Below are 19,080 nucleotides of genomic sequence, written 5' to 3'. Positions count from 1 at the left end.
ATGGATGGCTCCATTTTTTACAGATTTGATAGACAAGTATTTGTAGCCTGGTTATTTACAAACTGTCAGTAAATTTACAGGCAGCTGAGAACTCTGCTTTAGCAACTGGAAGCAATTTATGATTAGGTGAAAAATATTTTAACTGCATTTGTTCTACTAAAATTAAAGGACTCTTAGATGATTTGCGTTTTGCTTATCTGTTCCTGATTGTGTTGGAAATTTGAAACAAACCACTATTAAACCAAAACAATAACCTGCTAGAAACTAACTATCATTTTCTCTTTGAGTCTTTGGATGGTATTGTCTGGCAATGAGTTGCTACCATGTTCTGGTAAGGAGATTACCTGCAAACAATCGCTGTTAGCTTACAGAGTGGTGTCATCATTTGGCAGAGTGGGACAATTAATTACAATGTCCAAGCACGCAGGCTTATATATGTTCTTCAGAGGGCAACAGTGAGTCTTCAGAACCATTATACAATATATTTGAAGTAATTATTTATGGAATTAAAAATAGTTGTATATTAAATATTAATTGCCTTAATCATGAAAAAGCAAATGTGAAAAGTTTTCCAGGAAAATTGCATAGTCCACCTAAATATACAACTGTTTTTCATAGCAAAATGCTTCCCTTTTATATTTCTCTCCCTCTTCCATAGCATCCCTTGGTCTCTGGCCACTGGGTACTATTTTCACTAAAACACATCATACTTCTCTGTTTCAGCCAGAAAAGATCACTTCATGATTTGAACTCCTTCTAAAATAGGAGGTTTGGCAAAAAAAAAAAAAAAAAAAATCTATTGCTGAGTGCTTCACTTCACAACAAATCCAAATAAATGCAGGGCCTTCAAACATTAGCCATTATGCTATCTGCAGAACAAATTGGCTTCCTTTATCATATGCTAGATTTTAGGGTCCTAAATGCTGAAAGGGAAAGGGGGGAGGGAAACAGAAATTTTGTTCAGACACAATTCTCCCTGTGTCATGCTTCTAGTATGTTAGAAAGTTGTTCTCTGAACTGATGTGTCTTTCATCAAGTGCTCTTTCAATGTTATAAAAGCAGACTGTACTGGCCTCGACATCCCAGCTTGATACTAAACTTGTATCAAAAGCCTATCAAAAGGAGGTATACTGCTGAGTTCACCATAATGGTTATATTTGGAGATGCTGCTGCATACGTCTCTGTGGTGGAGTGCAAAATGGAGGAAATAATATCCAAGAAGCTTTGGAAGCAACTAATTTAAGGTTCATGGGGCCTACAAAAGGAAAATGGTGTGCAAAGCAAGAAGGAAATGAACTTTATTCAAATGTACTTTATTTAGAATGATCTTCCTATGCTTTGAGTACTTTGGGGAGCAGGGAAACTGGTTTTGCCCTTCAAACAAAGGCAGAATTTTCCAACATACAATATAGGTACAAATCATTTCACAACCCTTAATACACGCGAGTTCAAAATAATTTGCAATAACAAATTAAATATATTCATGAGTCAAGATTACAAATATTTGTATCTATTGACCTTAACATTTATTACATAATTTTTAGTATTAGCAGTACCATGTACCTTTTAACATCTGACAGTGTGGGAGTTGTTCCAATTTCATTTAAACTGATTGTAACTCAATCTCTTGGGAATTGCTACTGGGTTTCTGTGGCAAAAGGCCATTAGAAGGTTCCAAGGGTCATAGATGGTCCTCTTGCCTTGGGTAGCAGGGATTTCTCTGATTTAACAAAGGGACATAGCATGTTCATAGCTCCTTCAGCTTGCATAACCTTAATGCTCTCCTTGACTTTAGTGCATGACCTAAGAATGTACATTGTGCATGAATATACATTAGTGCATGACCTAAGAATGTACATTGTTACATTTGAGCATCCGTACTGAAAGGTGGCTTATCTAGTTTGTGAGCTATGTAAGATTTTTCCTGAAATTTTTATTGCCGTTGGACTTGGAAGTGAAGGTATGTCTACCCCATGTCAGATGGCACTCAGAATGCTGCTGTGAAAACATGTATATTGATTATTTAAGCGTGTCCACTTCAGAACTATGCTTATACCTGTGACTGTTCTATTTACATTAATGGCAGGATTAATTTGGAAAGTGTTTGGTCGGTTTGCTTATTCTGTTTGTTTTGTTTTTTGGCCAAACTTGTATTTGTTCACTTTGCCATATTTTCTCAAGTCTTGAAAATGTACAGTTCCAAGGTTTGATATTTTTTATCCTTCTTGATTAAATTATTTTACTCAAATTATTTTTTTAAGTTGTTAAAAGAAAATCTGAAATATTTTCTCTTCAAAACATGAGCTATTTCATTAATGAGCTTTCCTTCATTAGAAGCATACATATTTTTCGCATTCTAAGATGCATCTCAACATAAATTTTGGCAGTTTTCAGTTCTTTCCCTTCTCTTTATGTAGAGAGATCAGCAATTCATAAATAGCAAATAATTTGTTATAGATCTTTTCAGGCAAGAGCACTTACTCTGCTAGTGCGCCAGGCTGCAGACTTACCATGCTAAAAATGTTTATGTCTTTTGAATGGAAGGAGGGAGAAAAGAAGGTAGGTTTTGATATAGCTTGATAACATGCCATGGTTTAAATCAGGGTTAAAGTCACTGTATGTGATGCGTTATATTGCAGACTGGGCATCATTTTATGTTGGAATAAACAGAGGGCTTTGTTTGTGCTTTTTTACATAGCTGTGCCTTTTTGATACTACTCTTTTCTCAAGTGTAAAGCATAATTGTACTGTAAATGTAGATGAGCCCTCACCTGTCAAACAGTCCTTCTCACTATGCATCTCTATTCAGTGTGCTTGCGTCAAAAACATTTGTGTACATGAAGCTTGCCACATACATGCCCATGGCAATGGCTCCATGTGGGAACTACCAGATAAAGTCCCCAGTGGCTCGTGGGATGAGAATGAAGTACTGACTCAGCCACTCAGCCCTAGCCACGCCCCCACTGAACAGGTCCCACCACTTGGTGTCTGGGCAGGACGCAAGGATGGCATGATGGATAATTCAATGCACAAGCAGCAATGGTCAGTGCAAAAGGGGACCAGTCTCATGTCCTCCAGCCAGCTCAGGTGGTGGAGTGGGGAGCACCATGAGGCTGGGCAAGGCACCAGTGTCATGACAAACTGTGGTGGGCTGAAGGACATGGGAAGGCAGAGACTGCCACCACACAGGACCTGGTCAACAAAAGCAAGGGCATCAGGAGGAAGGGCAGATTTCACATCCATGACTAGATGGCAGGTCATGAGGAGTATGTCATCAGCATACGCTGACAGGACCAGTGGAAGTCATGGCTCCTGGAGCATCAGCTCCACCACCCATTTCTGCAGGAGAATGAACAAGGGCTCCAGGGCCAGCGTGTACAGCTGGTCTGACATCAGGCAGCCTTGACACACCCCTCTCCTGAATGGGATGCGCTCCATCAGGGTTGAGCTTGACCAAACACTCTGCAGATGCATACAGCACTGGGAGAGCCTACACAAAGCAGGACTTAAAGCCAAAGGCCCTAAGTATGTCTGTGAGGTACCTGTGATCCACTCTGTCAAATGCCTTCTCCTGGTCCAGGGGTAGGAGGACAAAAGACAGGGCCTCCCGGTGTGCTAGTTTTAGGAAGCCCTGAACCAGATACAGGTTATTAAAGATGGAACATCCAGGCATCATGTACATCTGGTCGGGATGGATCATGTCCGCTTTGCCAGCAAGAACTGCAGGCGCAGCAAGATGAACTTTGCTGCAAACTTGTAATCTGTGCAGAGGAGGGACATGGGACGTCAGTTCCTCAGATCTTGGGGATCCCCCTTCTTCATAAGGAGGGTCAGCATGGGCCTCTGGCATGAGAGGGGGAATTCTCCACTTCCCTTGGATTTGGCCCAGACCACAGCTAGGTTTGGGCTGAGGACATCCAAGAAAGCCAAGTAGAACTCCATGGTCAGCCCATCAGTACCCACTGCCTTGTTGCCAGACATCAGGAAGAAGGCAGCAGAAAATTTAGCCAGAATGAGAGGAGCTTCCAGCCAGTCCCAGTCACCCACACTGACCTGTGAGAGTCTCTCCCACAGGGTCCGACAAGCTTAGGAGTTGGTTGGATCCAGGGACAAGAGCTCTTCATAGAAGGCCCACATGCACTGATGTATTTTGCCTGGATCTCTGAAGGGGTGCCATTACCTGCCAGAAGGTAGTTGATGTACTTCTTGGCCCACCTACCTCCTCTTCAGGGCATAGAAGCAGCAGGAGCCACGGTCCATCTCCCAAAGGAGCTGGACATGCAAGTGGACAAATGCATCATGGGCACAGTGGCTGTCCACACAAAGCTCTTCCTGACACTCCTCCCACTCTCCATAGAGGAATGCATAGGTTGGGTTGGTGGCTAGGTGCCTTTCCAACTCTAGCACTTCCCACTAGAGCTGCACCCCAACTGCTTGCCTTTGCTGGGTGTGCCCCTGAGTGTAGCCATGGCAAAAAAGCCAGATGAGCACCTTCCCCACATCTCACCAGTTGAGGGGAAAGCTGCCTGTTGCTCCCACCAAGCTAGCCAAAACTCCTGGAAAGCCTTCCTGAAGCCCACATCATTCAGTAGACTGGCACTGAAATGAGAGTAAGCCAACCCCGGATGTCCAGGCCCCAGTATGGCCTGGATCCAAACAAGTTGATGATTGCTGAAAGGAGTCAGCCAGATGTCAGAGGAGTGGGCCCAGGCAAAGTGCGGCAAAGAGATATAAACCTGATCCAACTGGGTGTGACATGACTATTCTTACCCCACCATCACATAAGTGAAGGCAGGGGGATTAGTAGATTGACAGGCACGTCAGACATCCACCAGAGAGTAGTCACCCTTGGTTGTCATTGCCCTCCCTGGATCTCTGCCAAATTTGGTTGGGAGGCGGGGTCCCTTCAGCTCATTAGGGGGCTTGTAGTTGTGGCTGGGGTACCAGTGGGACCCGAGGGGTAAGTGGTGCTGCTGGTAGAGGCACCCATCTTGCCAGTGGGAGCCACAGAATGCCCTCCCTGACTGGCCCATGGGGCAATCATGATGCAAGTCCCCCAGGGCATGGCCCTGGAAGCACTGCAGGTCCTCCATTGTATAGAAAATCCTCACCAGAACCTCCTGAAAAGTAATTATAAGGCTGCCCTCAGCCTCCAGCCATTCTTCCACTGCAAGCTGGATCATGACCTGATGATGGAATGAGTGCATGTGGCTGAGGTCAGGGTCTTGGCACTCCAAGAGAAAGCCAACACTGGGCAGATAATTCTCCCCAGGGTTTGGAGATGGGGGAGAAGGGCCCAATTGAGGATACAAGGTGGGATGGAGCTGAGGACCACTCTGGTCCCCAGATCTTTTAGGGGTTTGAGGGGGGCATGCTTGCACTCTACCATGAGCTGCCTCTCCACTGCCTTTTGTGCAGTGGCCTCCAAGGCAAAGAAAAAGACCTCCTTGCCATGAAAGCAGGAGGCTGCCACAATCTTGGGGGACCCCACAACCCAAGCTGGGACTTGCACCTATGTCAGAATGCAGGGTCTGCTGCCTGGGCAGTTGGCACCTCGTCTCTTGCCTATGGGTGAGTGCCAAAAAGGGAGCCCTGCTCACCATCTGGAAAAGCCAGTGGTGGAGGGTCCAGGCCCCCCAGCTGTGGGTTGCCCTGCAGCCTCTTGTGCATAGCTGTGGTTCCTCTGCTGGGGGGATACATTGGTGGGGCTGGAGCTAGTGTCAGGGACAGGCTGAGTGGGTGTGCTAGTTGGTGTGGTGAATCCGGTCCATTTAGGCACTGGTGGTTTAGGCTTGGGGATGGGACACTTGCCCTTGGTCCTTGGTGGTGGGGAAGGCAGATTTGGAACTGCTCTGGGAGGGGCCTGGCCAGGGGAGACCCCCCTGGCCCTGCTGAAGTCTCACTCTGGCCCCACAGCAGAGGTCTCAGGCTTTTCTACCCCTGGCAGAGGTCATTTCGACTCTGCCTCTGGGGTGAGGGCTGCAGGGGCATGCATCTCCTTGGGGACTTGGCTGGGATCTGCTCCCATAGTGGGGACCGCAGAAAGCTCTGTGGGGGCATCTTTCCTCCCAGAAGTTTCCTGTCCTTCCATTGCTTCACATCAGGGAGGGGAAAACAACAAAGAAACCAAAAAATGTACATTGGGGCTGTTGAATTTAACAGGGGCAGGGGACTGAAGCTCATTGAGCTATATCCCCACAGAAAAAAACTGGGAGAGCTATGCTTGGGAAATGTTGGGGAGGGGGAACACACTCAGACAGGCTAGGGAGATTTGAGCTGGCTTACTCAGCCACACAACAAACACCAGGGTAAGGGGAGTGAACCAAAGGACTTACCACACAAGGGAAAAACACACAGTGAAGGTTGCTGAGACAGATGTAAAAGATGGCTGGAGTGGTAGAGGCACTTTGTTTCTTGGAGATCAGTCAAGAGCCTCTCAGGCCTCCAGCTAGACACTCAGCAGCAGGCAGAGAAACAAAGCAGGATCAGATGTAGTGAGGCAACTGTGAGGGAGGACAGGAGCAATCAGTCAATGAGGGAGTAATCCAGTGCGGGTGTAGTGTTGAGCGGTGCAAGGTGGTGCAGCAGGGAATCTCCCTCTCTCCTGAGAGGGTCAGCATCAGCAATAACAGCACCAGTGATGGTAGGAGCCATTCAGTTCAGCCACACAGGGTTTGATTCTGGTAAGGGTGGAGGAGAAGGTGGGGGTTTGCCTGCCAAGGCAGCTGGGGCAGGCAAGGCATCTTTAGGTTCCAGCAGTGATGGTGGGGAAGGGTTCCTAGGCTGTCCCCTGACCATGGCTTGGATGTGGGCTGGGCAGCAGACTGGAATCAGGGTGCAGAACCTGGGATACAGTGCAGTGTGCCCCTCTCTGAGGTGGGGGCAGCTGTGTGCAGCAGAGGATCCCCACCCCCCAGTGAGAGGCAGCAGTAGCAGCAGCCAAAGGCAGGAAGGGGCGCAGCCAACATTCTCCCAAAAGCTCCAAGACCATGACAGCAGCTAGCAGTAGCCAGAGGCAGGAAAGAGCCTGGCTATCTTCTCCCCAGAAGCTGCTGAGACCAAGTATTCAGCAGCAGCCACCTGGGACAGGAAGGGGCATGCTCAGCTTTCTTCCCAAGACTTCTCACAGGAGCTTCTGAGGGAGCAAGTAGCCCTGAGCTGGCCCCAGGCTCTAGCTACCCCTGACTACAGATCCAGGAGGAGCTGGGCAAGGTCATTTTGCCCTATGCCAAAGTGTATGTCCAGGCACATGCACTGAGAACAAATATCCCCAGCACAAATTTGTGCTGCTCCTATTTGAACTGTTGCAAGTGCACATGCCTGCATGTGTGGACACACCCACTAATTTAAGGACAACTGTAAAGTATGTGCAAACTAGTTCTATTTCAACAAACTCCTCCCTTTGCTCATACAGATGTGTTATCAGCCTTTTCTCGGTTAGATTTCATTTTGCTGGAGAACAGACACCTTGCTGTATATAACAGGCCACAATAGGACTGTAATCTCAAAACGCTGTTCAGTTAGTTCTACTGCTGACACCAACGGGTTGAATTTAATTCACCATTTAAGACATGCAACAGATGCCTGCTTCACACACTATCACCAAGTTTATCATTTTGAAAGATTAAGTGAGAGAAAAGCAAACCTTGCAGTTTACAAACTTTCTAAAAAGGTCAATTTAATGAGCTATCCCAGAATAGGTTCTTCTTCCCATCCATTTTATTGGTGTAGTTCTGAAAGTTTCTTCCAAAAAAATGTTATTAGATATGCTTATAGGGCATATGCATAAAGTAGCAATAACCAGATTCGATTTATGTTCAAAATTTAATTGATGCTGTAGGACAGGGCTTCCCAACCTGGTACATGTACCGCTGGATGTATGCAAGGCATCTTTTGGAGGGTAGTCTGCACGGGAGATATTGTGTAATGATGAATTTAACTTTCATTATAATGATAATTGGTATATAAGGGGTTAAATATAAAACATATGCTGATGGGATATGCAGGCATCTGATATATCTGGAATGGGGTATGCAATAAGAAAATGTTTGGGAACCTCTGCGCCAAGATATGATTGTGCTTCAGTTTTATCAAAGAGCTCCTGTTGATTCTAGATATAATTCATGTCTTTCAGGATATCTTTGAACAATTCATTTATTGTTTTTGTACTCTGAAACAGATTAGACTTAATTTGCTTCATAAAGCTATAAAAGGAGACTGAAGGGAAAAAAAATATTGTAAACTTGTTTCTACTACAACAGATTCAGCTTCTCAGGTTTACTTCTCAGACAGAAAGCCAAGCTACAATTTAATATTATCTTTCCCATTAAATATATTATCTACCATCCTTCTGGACTGTAAAGTAGATGAATCCTGTTATCACATCTTTCCCTTTGATAAAGATTCACCTCTGCTATGGTACTGGTTTTCTGAGGGCACTGTCCCCAAGGTTTCATATGAGATAACAAAAGGCTTAAAGAAACATAGTGCTTCTACATTCTTATTTCACCTGTGAGTAACCATCTTAAATGTTTTTAGGAAAATTTTCAGCTGTTTAGAGATCTGTCAATATTGTTGTTCTTTGTTGCCCTAAATTAGATAGGTTATATTTTTATGATCTTCCATTTTTATTAGTACCAATGCCCATTTTTGATGAGCGGTATTATGTTATAATAAGTTGTACTCTCCACAAAGCAATTCAATTAGGTATAGATATTAGAACCATCTAAACATTTTGAGGGTATTTATGTCCAGTTGCAGCTGTTGCTAACTTCAACCATTGTCAAATACTTCTAGTTGCAATTAAAAAAATGACAAATGCATTTTTATTTAAGTTTAAGCCACAGAAAAGAGATAAGCAAAGTAAATTATATCACCCCCATGTTATAATGCAAACGTAAGTTAGATGTCACAGCTTCCTGGTAAACTGACAAAGGAACCTGTTTTAGGGTCTAATTTTGTTCCTACTGAGTGTGTCTGCATGAGATGCTGACAGCACAGTAGCCTGATACTACCGTGCAGTAGCATTACATGGCAAAAACCACGCTGAGATGCTACTTAAAGTGTGACTTAAAAGGCTTTTGCCTGTGCTATGGTGTAGTAACTCTGGTTATTGCACCATATATTTAGTACTTGTTTATACAAGTATAAAAAAAATGCACAGTAACCACCATACAGTAGTGTATTGCATAGATGCACCCACTGTGGTTAAAACCAAGGGGTATTTTCACACTGACAGGAGATTTTTTTAAAAAGTCAGGCTATTAAAAATCCCACACTACACATGATTCTCTATTATGACTATGAACATTTTCAATTCTGTTAGAAGACATTCAATGTATTTGTTTAGTTCATCAATGATCACTGAGGGTTTAGTGATGATTTAGAACTATAATATGGATCATTCAAAAAGCAAACAAAACATCCCCAGATAAGGTTATCAATAAGGGTATGCTTTTATTGTAAAAAAGGGATACCAAACACAGAGGGGCCATGTGAGCTTGTACAACTTGTACTGAATTCATACCTATGTCTTCACAGCTAGTGTTACCAGATTTGCCCGTTACTTTGGGGTGTGCTCATTTATTAGGGGTACATTTCTGGGGGGTCTCTGTAATTCTGTCAATGTGCTGCTTATGTTACTTGTGTTTCTACATGGAGCTGTATCTTCCCCTTCTGCAAGACCTCAACCCCAATGGAGCTATCTTGCAAGGACTTAGTTTCAATGGGACTGGGTTCCTCCACACACCAAATCAGTCAAATACACATATATATACACACACACACACACACAGATTAACATGACATGCCTGAGCCAGCTGGGTTAATCAGCATGGACAGGCCGACACCCTCATATGCCAGAAATCAGTTTATTAAGGTAACAAAAAAAATGTAGTCAGACACTAGCACACAGGTAAACAGAATACCTCAATCCAGCTGGGTGTCCAGTTGACACCTTCATGAGCCAGCATTCAGTTCATTAGGGCACATCTGCATCACACTGGGTCAATCAGCCTGTACAAGCTGATTGCCTTATGTGTCTCAAACTCAGCATGTCCCAATCTTTTGCCCTAACTTAGTAGTAACCCCCTTGATGAGCAGACCCCACTGTGGTTTGGGGCATCACAGGAATCTTTGGCTTATGTAAAAGAAGAGATGCTGCAGAACAAGTGGGGAGGTTGAGGGGAAGAAAGAGTAAGTGAGGTTCATAGAAAAAGTATAGCAACAGCTTGACCATAAAAGTTATTTATTGCCAAGTATATGAACTTATGATGATACCAGTAGTAATAGCCATACAAGAGAGAGACAACTAAACAGTTACAATATTGCATAGTTTCAGTTAGGGTTTTGGGGAAGTCTAGCTTGAGTTTGATTAGCAAAAATCAGGTTTAGAAAGCTGTGCCTGGAGTAAGAGAATAAAACTCAGGTTCCTGGAGTCCGAGGGAGAGAAAACTGGGATCTCACCACCCAGCAAAGCTTGAACCAGTCGAGGTTCCAAGGTGTTGTTGGAGCCAGCAGACAGGCAGAGTCCTCAGCATGATCAATGGAGAGATTCTAGGCAGAAAAGGAGTGGAACTAGTGTAGCTTTGGATCCAAGCACCAGGGCAGACACTTGAGCTTGTGTAAGGGGTTTTGTAGGGAGCTAACAAAGTCTCAAAGGAGAACATTAGGTTTGTTTAGGGGTAAACAATGGTTCATATGGTGGATAATAGGAATTGATCACTGCTGACTATAGGTGGCATTATTCTGAGTGAGCTCAAGATACAGACAGGAAGATTCAGTGTTTTGGATACCAATAGAGGAGTCATTACTAGAATTGGTCTGATAAATGCTGATCTGGGTGTGTGTAGATGTGGGTTGATTAGCATTTGAAGCAAGGATTCCCCATCATGCAGTGCTCCCCTGCTTTTCTGATCCCAAAATTCAATGCAGTCTTTGCCTTGGAATCTCTGCTCTCCATCCTGAAGGCTAATGAAGGTGCATTCCTGTCCCATCTCCCATTTAAATAAATTGTCATCTGGTTCCATCTCAGATGCAAATGAGACCAGGGGACTTGCTTCACTCCTATCATCCTTGTCTGGAGGGCTTTAGGTGCGTTTCCCACTGCATCTTCTTTGTCTTCTGTAAGTCCTTCTTCTAATGAGTTCTTGTTCAGACCAAGGTGGAGAGGGGGAAAATTCATATGGAAGCACAATGAGAAATGGGAGAGGCCGGGGATAACACAAATAGTATTGGGATGATGAACCAGAGGTGAGAATCACCAAGCACCTACATGGTGCCCAGCACATGCTAATTAGCACACATTGGAGCAGACTCAATTAATCAAGGCAGCCTCTCTGTCATGTGTATTCAGCATCCCTGCACTCCAAAATGCCAATGGGGGCACTTTAACTAAAGCTCAAGCTTCAGTTAAAGTGCCCCCATTGACATTTGGAAGCGCAGGATGCTGAATGCATTAGATGCTGCAGGCACTTTAATTAGAGTGGCTCCCAAGAGCCACTCTAATTAAAGCATCCCTCCCTCCAGCTGGGAACACATGTAAGGATGCCCGCTATGTCAGGATAAGTCAGAGGGCTCATAATAGAAGAGTCTGTCCTGGTAGAGTACTTTTCCCAACAGAGCCTGTAATGGACTTCAAGGATTCCCTGGACTCCTTATCTTGAGCTGTCAACAAATACCTGTGAAACCAACTAGCAAATGGGTTGCCCTTCCTCCTACTGCTGGTCACGTATAATGACAACAACAACAACAACAACAACATATACCTACTTTTGTAGCAGGTTCTCTCAGTGTAGGTTCCAACCAATAGTTTGATGCATTAAGGATTTTTATTTTTTAATGACTCTTTTAAAAAAATCTTAGACTATTGCCCACAAATAAAATTATGTTAAGAGAAATTAGGTCAAAACACACATAGTTAGAAAATACCAGAATTAAATGTACCAATGCACCATCATGTTGCATATACATTACAATAAACTATAATTACAATAGTGGATTATATGATCCAAAACTATTTTCCCCTACAAACCTGAACCTTGCCTCATTCAGCACACAATTAATGAGTCAATATTTTTGTATTTTCCTCACTGTTCCGGGTAGGACCCCATGTTTAATTCACACTATTCAAAACTTTTTTGAAGATAGAACTATGGATTTATTTGTGGGATTTTATAGCATTCATTGTTATAGCATGTTAGGGTGAAGTTACACATTAAACTTATACCATATTAAGGGCAAATAAAACATAAGCACCTTCATGTTAAATTAATTAACTCATGCTAAATGTCCTCTGAGCATCAACAAGTTATGGTACTTCAGGTGAAGGTTAATTTTGGGCGGTGCTTTTTTAAACCTTTGTTAGGGTAACTTCAGTCTGCTCCACAGAGATGCAACAAATGATTTGCAGTCCTCCAGCATCCCAAGATGCACTGCTTCCAGCTCCTTCCCCACCTACAACAGGGACTTGACTGAGGTGTCCTAGCTCCTAGACATGGCCTTACTCACTAGCCCTCTAAACTAGGGACAAACATTTAAAAAGCTGCAGCCTAAATTGATTCAACATTTGTAGGTTAGTCTGACCTGCCTAGGTTGAACTGGTTTGTAATAGGACAGACATTCCGTCTAGATTGAGGCAATGTGGGCATGTACCTGCAGTTCTGCAGGCCAGGAGCCAGGGGGAGCTAAAATATGTCATTGGCTGCAGGGAAGCTGTACTGGGGAGCTGTGTCCAGTCCAGGCTGAAATGGCCAGAGAGGGGTTTAATTCCCCCCTGCCTGTCCCACCAGCAAGTACTCAAGCTGGGTCTGCCAGGTACCCCCCCCAACTTGCTGCTGCAGCAGTGGGCTGCCATGGCCTGTGAAGCAGAGGAGCAGGGAGAGTAGTTACTCCCCCTTCTACTCCCACTGCTCCTGGGGGACTGCAGCCGGGTCTGCCTGCCCCAACTGCAGCTGCTGTCATGCTTGATCCTTGCTTGGGAAAGGCAGTGGAATAAGCCCCCTCCTGTCCCCTCTGCCAGATGCTGGAGGAAGGGGGACTAATCCCTGCTGCAGCTGGAGGGAACAGGGCCTTTGATGGGGGCAGAAGCCCCCATCCTGGTGTCAGGGGGGGCATGAGCCCCTTCCCAGGAGGGAAGGGAGCACAGTGGGGCAGGCAGATCTGCATGGAGAGACCTCTCCATGCCCCCAGGGCCATGGTCCATAGCAGCTTTCTCCACCTTGCAGTGCAGCCCCCTGCCAGGAAGGGGCTTGTGCTGTGGGAAACCATGACAGGGGCTGTTGCTAGTGTCACTCCAGTGGGGTTATACCTCCCTCTACCCCTGGGTCACTGCAGAGGGGTCTACCTACCCTGGCCATTCCTCCATTTGCTGTGTCCTTAGGACAAGTGGTGAAATAAGCTTTCTCCTACACCCCTCCCTCTGGTGTCCACTGGAGTGGGCTTATTCTGTCACTGACCTGGGCACAGAGTGAGTGTCAGCTGTGGCCATGGAAGGCAGACCCCACTGTGGTGCCCTGGGGACAGAGAAGAGAATAAGCCTATTCCTTACCCCCCTGCAAGGGGCCCTGCCAGAGGCATCTGACCCATCCCCCACCCCCATTTGGCCACTGGAACAGTGAGAGAGGAATGGCTGTGGTGGGGGCAACAGCACTTGTCATGGTTTCCCAGGGCATGAGCCCCTTCCTACCCTGTGGTGGGGTACTCTGGGGGGTGGATAAAGCTGCTATGGACCATGGCATTGGGGATAGCTTGGAGAGCTCTGGTCCTCTCCAACCACCAATGTTGCCTCACACAGTCCACTGCAGCTCTACCTGCCCTGCAGTGGAGCCCTCACCACCACAAAGGGGCTTACACTCCCCAGCACTATGACAGGGGCTGCTGCCCCCATCAAAGGCCCTGACCCCTCCAGCTGCAGTGGCTGGGCTGGGGACAACCAGGTGCCTGACAGCAGGGCCCCAGAAGGAAGGGGGAAATGGATGTTATTGTCCCTCCCTTTGATGTCCAATAGAGTGGACAGGATGGGGCTTATTACACCCCTTGCCCCAAGCTGGGAGTGAGTGTGGTGGTAGTCAGGGCAGGCAGACCCTGGAAGCAGTGGGGGGAGCAACCCCCTCCGTGCCTCCTCTTCCTCAGGGGCCATGGTGGCCTGCTGCTGCAGTAGTGAGGAGGGACTGCCCAGCAGACCCAGCATGAGTCCCTGCTAGTGGAACAGGGAGAGGGGAATTAAACTCCTGTCTAGGCAGACCCCTGCCCCTACCTGTCTCTTTCTGTCCTTGCTCCAGCTGTGAAACAGAGGGGCAGGGCCAGCCCCATTCCACTGGATCAGAGAGCCCAGCCCACTGAGCATGCCAGGATGTGGGAGGACTCTGGTTTAAGTTAAACCTAGAAGGGGTCTGGGACAGATATTGCATAAACCGATTTGAGAAAAATCAGTTAAGTCTGATGTTATAGTCAACCAGGTTTATCTCAAACCTTTTTGAAAGTGGTTTATGTGCACTGAATGTCTCTTCTGTTACAGATTTAGAAGAATTTCTGATCACTTAAACCTGTATATGCATAATGTCTGTCCCTAGCCATAGTGGGATGGCAGAGCTGTGCAGGCAAGAAATGGTATTAATCCTTAATGTGCGACTGCTCACTACATGTTCTAACTTTAACATCACTTAATAGTCAACAGATTTAGTATGGTATAATGTGTAATATCACTCTAATTAGGGTTGAACAAATATTAATAAATTCATTTTCACAAAATTCCTGGGAGATGAAGAAGTGTTGTTATACTCATATTACACATAAGGAATTGATGCATAGATAGATTAAAACCCCTAGTATCTGATAATTTCGGATGCCCAGGACATGATTTTTCAGATGTTGTACTATACATAGCACTTTCTACGTTCTAGCACAGTTTCTGTTCACTGCATTTGCAGCTATGAATGCTCAGCCCAAGCGGTATAACTACACCTGGGTGACTGGGACAGTCACCCTGGGTTCAACTTGGGGGAATGGAAATAAACTGGCTGCTGCCCTAGATGCAAAATCGCACCAGCATTGAGGCAGCAAGCAGAACCCACCATTGTCCCTGTATCTGGTGCCAAGTAAAGAACAGTTAGTGTCTCCAAAAAATCTAGTTAAAGTGACTTGACCAACATCACATAGGAATTCTGTGGCAAGGGCAAGGAAGAAAAACCAGTTCTCCAGGACATTTTTGAGCTGCTAGAACTGTATGACCATCCTTTTCTCCCCCTTGCAGTACCCAGTCTTCTGCCTTGCTGCAGATATTGGAAAGCATCAAATAGGGGTCACATGGATTGTCTACTTTACTACACAATTCTGATTCATCAGAGAAAAAGTCTATCCCACACAGAGTGAAGTGGATATCATACAGAAAAACAAAAGATACTCTTATCCTACAATGGCAATATCATCATTCATATATACACGAAGAGTAAAGTAAGGTTTTGCACTGGCAAACTTAATTCTGACACTTCCTAGCTTTTGAATGCATCACTTTTCATTAATATTTCTCCTTTAACATAGTTTTGTGTTAAGGAAAAAAACCCAAGCAAATAAAAGCAAGACAGAAGGTCTATGATGTCATATGGTACTGAATATCTTGTTTTCTCATTGAAAAATCAGCACCACTTGTGAATGCTTAGCACCTTGCAGGAGGTGCTCAGCACTCCAGTGGATCAGCTCCGTGACACAAACATTTTCTGTGCAAAAAGCATTGTAAACTAACTCGGAGGATCTGCAAAAACAGACAAAATCATGAAAATTGTTGTTTGTAATGTGTTTGCAAACAGAAAAATGGAAACAATCACTAGAAACATTATTTCAAATCATTCCCTGTTCTGTTGCCTAGCAACCCTTACAGTGAAACTACTTTGTCTTGGACTCTAGGAATCTTTTTTTTTTTTATATCCTGCTTTTAAAGAAATATGTTGAATAGCTCAAAACAAGGGTTTTTAAACATGAGTTCAAATTCCAAGCAGCTGGTTGTTTGACCATTTTTATTCATCATGTTAGCAGAAATAGGTTTTGTTCTCATTAATATTTAAGGGAATCATGTTTGATCTAATACTCATATTTGCTTGTGAAAAGCATTTGCGTGAACAAGAGAGCATTTATAATTCACTGTTCACCGTATATTAACTCATTTTAATGCTTGTGTGTGGCATGGTATTTTATTTGCTTCCTAACTACCTAGAACTTCTCCTTTGCATTATTTATATCTACCAAAGTCAGCCATTGCACAAGTCTACCCCATGTGGATCTTCTAATACCCAGAAGTGAACAGAAGTGTGGGATTTTTCTGGGTTTGTATTTTACTTGCCATACTGTTTCAAGGGGTGCATTTTATTTCAGAAAGTAAGATCAGGGATAGATTGCTTCCTGAAGCCCTCCCAACAGCTAGAGCAGAGATGTGTACAGCTCAAGAAGTCCTTCCAAAATAGCTGGAGCAAAATGATGAGCATCTTTGAAGTGCTTCCTGAAATAAGTGTAAGCTTCAGCCATCCTCTGATATTCCAGTGGGGAGATACGGTGGGACACAAGGGAAATAGCAGGGCAGACAGCAAATGAAAGCTCTAGAGTTTTTTCAGTTATTTATATGATCAGGTGAAGCACCATGTTTTTGGTTGATCCTTATGGGTTACATTACCTTAGGCAGTTCTGACAGTGCTCACTAACAGTACTCAGTTCAGGCTACCTGACACAATGTTTACTTCTACCTTTTGTCAAGCTTTAAACCTTTTGGGGTAAATTTTCCCATACCAGATGTCTGCCTCAGGCTGAAATTTTTCTTTACCTGCCCTTGAAAATTTCTGTAAATACATGTCAAATGTTTCCTAGAAGAGGGTTGGGGAAACACTAATTGCTTTACAGATGGTAAAACATTCTTAGAGCCATGTCATGTAAAGTGGTAGTATCTTTTACCCTAGTGACAGAGATGTGCTTATCATCATTTCACTGAACATCCTACTAAACCTCTGGGGAATGGTGGGAAACAAAAAACTCTCACACCCTTTCTGGCTTGTTAGAGTCTATCAGAATCATTTTTTGAAAGCCGTGGGGATAGAGCATCTTTCTTGCAGTCAAACCCAACTAGGCTGTGAAAAGTGTCACCTCCCAATGACATAACTATGGGTTGGAGGAGGGAAGCGATAAGGGCAACTGCCTGGGGCACTGACTTGAGGGAAGGGGAGGGAAAGAAGACAAAAAAAATGCTGCTACTGGCAGCCACCTGTTTGTGATCCAAAACCAGAATTTGCCTCTTAGGGCCATAGCTGTACTCCTAAGGCAAACCCAGTCTCCACGGATGAATTGAGCATGCTACATCTGAAGCTTGCAAAGGCTAAGCATCCCTTATTTTCTTTGCCTGCTGGAGCTTCAGTAGCAGTAAGCACCAAAACAGAGAACACAGAACAGACTGACTTCTCTGCTCAGCACCTCATACCAGGCAGCAGAGAAGAGGGAAACTGCCCCACACAAAGCTGAAAGGGTGAAGACTGAGGATGGAAGCAAGACAGTAATGTGGGTGCAAGAGGGGCCAAAAGGGAATAGGGACAGATGACTCAACCTCTAAACACATCCTTCCCTCCACCACCAGAAATTGAACAAGAATTCCAATCTCAATATTCCTTTGCTGTCTAGCAAACAGGTATTAATCCCTGTTGCAAGAGGAAGTTCCTTTATTTTTCTTCCAGTAGCCAGTTCACAAAACAACAGTTTATTGTTTTGCCTTAAACTTTGTGTTGTTTTGGATTAAATGGAATTTATTGTTTAACTCTAAGTGTCCAGAGGTCAAGACAACAGGCCTTATGAGGAGAGGCTGAGAGGCATGGGACTAGAGAAGCAAAAGCTCAGGGGTGACCTGGTAGTGGCCTATAAGTATATAAGGTGTGTTCATAAGGAACTGGGAGAATGTCTGTTCACCAGGGCACTTACAGCAAGACAGGGTCTAATAGTTACGAACCACTGGGAAACTGTTTTAGATTGGATATAAAGAACAATTTCTTTAGCATCCAAGTCTCCAGAGTCTGGAACAGTCTCCCTCCAGAAGTCGTGCTATAGCAAAACCCTCAGTTTCTTTTTTCTTTATTACATTCCCTCCCCTTCCTCAATGTATTCTGACTTTTTCCTTTCCCTCTCTATTCCCTATAGATAAGTATAAGTGAGCTCAAACTTAGGATAAGCTTTAAACATTTTTATTTTGGTAGCAAGTTTTTGGTTTTGGATATCCACTCTTTTATATTGTATAATGATCATATTTGTTATCAATTTTTACTGTTGTATATTGTATTATCATTTTTTGTATGGTTTCATATGGATATTGTATGGTTTAGGCCTGTGTTTGTAAGTGAACCAAAGTCATGTCAGATTTCCATTTTGTATGTCAAGCCTCCATCTTGTGTCCTCTGCCTGGCATCCCATGTTGAAACAATATGATTCATTGTACCCCTCCCAAGTAAATTCGTTCCCCAATGAATGAGAATAATTGGGAATTATTGAAAAACAGTGGTAGCAGACCCCTACTGAATGGCCTGTAATGACTGGGTCATCACCTTGCATTGATTTATCCAAGAACCATGGACCTTGCCCAGGAACAGAAACAAGAACCCAGTATTTGAAAGACAAAGACCCTGCAGAATCAGCAATTCTCACCATTACAGACACTCAAAACTGCACATCCGTGCATGAAGCACACATGCTCAGTACACCAGGGGCTGACCCTTGCCTGGGCATGCTTCCTGTCTGTGAGGGAGCCGGGGCCTAGGGGCAGCCGTGAACTCCCTAGCGCCCCCTACCGTCACGTTAGGGTGAACGTAGCACCCTCAGAATCTCGCCCGCCACGACTTGGATGACTAATATATGGTATGGAGGCTGCCTGTTTCCCTAGTGGACGGTACTGGTGTTCTTGTCCCTAATCCAGAATGGCGTATCTATATGCGTCCCGCCTTAAGGGCTATGCGTGCCTCCAAACCTCCCCTTCAGCACGCCCCAAGCCTCGCAGCTGTTCTGGGGGACGTTTGTATGGTCCCTCGCCCCTCGGGTGCCCTTGTTCTCTCTCTCTCGGGCCCC

This window comes from Crocodylus porosus, unplaced genomic scaffold, assembly GCF_001723895.1.
Source record: "Crocodylus porosus isolate Cpor-Errol unplaced genomic scaffold, CroPor_comp1, whole genome shotgun sequence".
NCBI classification, from domain to species: Eukaryota; Metazoa; Chordata; order Crocodylia; family Crocodylidae; genus Crocodylus; species Crocodylus porosus.
The sequence above is the reverse complement of the archived record's forward strand: the minus strand, read 5'-3'. Positions refer to the sequence as shown.